Raw genomic sequence first — 3,178 nt, 5'->3', positions numbered from 1 at the left:
GCGTCTCCGCAGACGCCTCCTCAGCCCCAAACGCCTCCTCAGCCCCAAACGCCTCCTCAGCCCCAGACGCCTCCTCAGCCCCAGCCGTCTTCATCCTCTCAGGTAGATTGTGAACATTATTATTAGTGTCTATTTTTATGTTAAATTGTTTCATGTAAATTAGTCTTTAGCAGAACTTCTGTTAATTCTGGTAAATTTGTTTTAATAAATGTGTTTTAAATCTAAAATTACAGCAAAGTAATGAGATGGAGGTGACGTCAATAATGGCCAGACTCTGTCTTACAGAAACTGATATTAAAGCTCAGTAAGTTTATCATAGTCTGTCTGTTTTAGACTTTACATTTTTTATTTGCACAAATGTTTACAGAAACAGTTCTTAACAATATATTTATATGTATTTATAGACATTCATCTCCTCACGGGCTGTTGGCGGAGGTCACGCCACCTCAGGCCATGTAAGTTTATCAAAATCTCTCTAAATTCATCTGTAACCAGTCTAGTATTACTTATATTAAAATGATTAATGCTTATATATTACATACTTTATTTTTTACAGTAAAGTTAAATGTTATCAGAAACAGTTCTTACAGTATCTTTATTTGTATGTGTAGACTTTCACCTCCTCACAGACAAGCGCCTCCTCCCGCCTCACCTCCACAGTGTCGCGCTTTTAAGCGTCCGCCTCCTCCGTCACAGGTAGATTTAAACCGAAGCCTTCAGCAGAACTCAATGTTCATTTTAATTTGTTTTAATATACGTGTATTTAATCTTCAGGATGAGATGAAGCCGACGCCAAAGACGGACAGTCGGAATAGGCTGTCGGCTGAGGTCACGCCGCCTCCGGCCCAGACACCATCGTCCGCTCAGGTAGATTTTACCAAAGACCTAAATGTTATTAGTGACAATTTCATTGAGAATTTCATTTCATTTATTAAATCTTTCATTGTTTTATTTACAGCAAAATAAAGCAGACACTGCCGTGGCCGACTGTTGTTCAGTTTCTCAGTAAGTCTTTATTACAGCCTTAACCTTTTTTATATTACATTTAGTTTTTATTTGAGATATTTTAGCGCTTGAATGTTTGAATTCTCACAGTACTTTTATATGTTTATAGATCTTCAACTAATAACAGTCGGCCAATCCGGCAAGTGTCTCCTCCCGCCTCTCCTACAAAGCGTCGTGCTCCTAAGCGTCCGGCGTCTTCACAGGTAGATTTAAACTGAAGTCTTTAGCAGAACTAAATTTTCATTTTATTTTTTTTAATATACGTGTATTTAATCTTCAGGATGATCCGGATGAGATGGAGCCGACGCCAAAGAGGCCCAGGCTGTCCAATACCGATATTAAAGCTCAGTAAGTTTATCATAGTCTGTCTGTTTTAGACTTTACATTTTTTATTTGCACAAATGTTTACAGAAACAGTTCTTAACAATATATTTATATGTATTTATAGACATTCATCTCCTCACGGGCTGTTGGCGGAGGTCACGCCACCTCAGGCCCAGTAAGTTTATCAAAGTCTCTTTAAATTCATCTCTAACCAGTCTAGTATAATTTACGTTTAGCTGTGTTTTTACATTTTTTACAGTAAAGTTATCAGAAACAGTTCTTACGGTATCTTTATTTGTATGTGTAGACTTTCACCTCCTCACAGACAAGCGCCTCCTCCCGCCTCACCTCCTCAGCGTCGTGCTGTCAAGCGTCCGGCGTCTTCACAGGTAGATTAAAACTAAAGGCTTAAGCAGAACTCAATGATCATTTTAATTTGTTTTAATATACGTGTATTTAATCTTCAGGATGATCCGGGTGAGATGGAGCCGACGCCGAAGAGAAAGAGGCTAAATGGGCTGGCGGCTGAGGTCACGCCTCCTCCGGCCCAGACGCCATCATCCTCTCAGGTAAATTTAACCGTTTAGACCTAAACGTTATTAAGTGACAATTTCATTGAGAATTTAATTTAATTTATTAAATCTTTGATTGTTTTATTTACAGCAAAATAAAGCAGACGCTGGGGAGGTCGACTGCTCTTCTGTGCCTCAGTAAGTCTTTATTTCAGCATTAATCTTTGTTAAACTACATTTAGTTTTTTATTTAAGATGTTTTAGCGATTGAATGTTTGAAATTCTCACAGTACTTTTATATGTGTTTATAGACCTTCACCTCCTCAGAGACATATGCCTCCTCCCGCCTCTCGTCGCCGTCTTTGGCGTCCGGCTCCGTCTTCACAGGTAGATTTAAAGCGAAGGCTTTAACAGAACTAAATATTCATTTTATTTTGTTTTAATATACGTGTATTTAATCTTCAGGATGAGATGGAGCCGACACCAAAGAGGGCCAAACTTAAAAGGCTGTCGGCTAAGGTCACGCCGCCTCCGGCCCAGACGCCATCATCCGCTCAGGTAGATTTAACCAAAGACTTAAATGTTATTAGTGACAATTTCATTGAGAATTTCATTTCATTTATTAAATCTTTGATTGTTTTATGTACAGCAAAATAAAGCAGACACTGCCGTGGCCGACTGTTCTTCAGTTTCTCAGTAAGTCTTTATTTCAGCATTAACCTGTTATATTACATTTGGTTTATATTTGAGATGTTTTAGTGCTTGAATGTTTGAATTTTCACAGTGCTTTTATATGTTTATAGACCTTCAACTAATAACAGTCGGCCAATCCGGCAAGTGTCTCCTCCCGCCTCTCTTCCTAAACGTCGTGCTCTTAAGCGTCCCGCTCCATCCACTTCACAGGTAGATTTATACCAGAGCCCTGAACAAAACAAATTCAATTAAAAAAGTTATTTGATGTCTTAAATCTCTGTTTGTTTTATTTGCAGGAAGCATCTGAAGGCATGGTATCAGACGCCAAGAGACCCAGACTTGATGGGTTACTTTAAAAAAAAAAGAGAAGAAGAAGAAGAGACCCAACTTCACCTCCTCAAACCCCGAGCAGAAAATAAATAAAAATATTTTGATATTAAACAGAGTAGAGTAGTACAGAAAACAAAAATTACAAAGATTGTTTGTGACGCATTCATTATGTTCATTTATTGTGTCAAACTTAAATGTAATGCGATTATCAGCCGCATCAAATGAAAAGAGCAAAAATCATGATCAGGTTTTACCAACATTTCCATCATCCACTAGAAAGCACTTACAACCAAACTTACTGTAAACCTAATAAG

General features: G+C 38.2%; 1 long non-coding RNA gene across 1 annotated transcript; it reads left to right on the top strand.

Moving 5' to 3' along the window:
- The first annotated feature begins 404 nt into the window (after positions 1-404).
- On the top strand, positions 405-867 carry LOC141358971 (uncharacterized). The gene is made up of 3 exons (XR_012365561.1): positions 405-455; positions 612-696; positions 775-867. It is a non-coding gene; the product is annotated as an uncharacterized lncRNA (long non-coding RNA).
- The last annotated feature ends 2,311 nt before the right edge of the window (positions 868-3,178 follow it).

This window comes from Misgurnus anguillicaudatus, chromosome 22 (assembly GCF_027580225.2).
Source record: "Misgurnus anguillicaudatus chromosome 22, ASM2758022v2, whole genome shotgun sequence".
Taxonomy (NCBI): Eukaryota; Metazoa; Chordata; class Actinopteri; order Cypriniformes; family Cobitidae; genus Misgurnus; species Misgurnus anguillicaudatus.
This window is presented reverse-complemented; position numbering and strand designations above follow the sequence as displayed.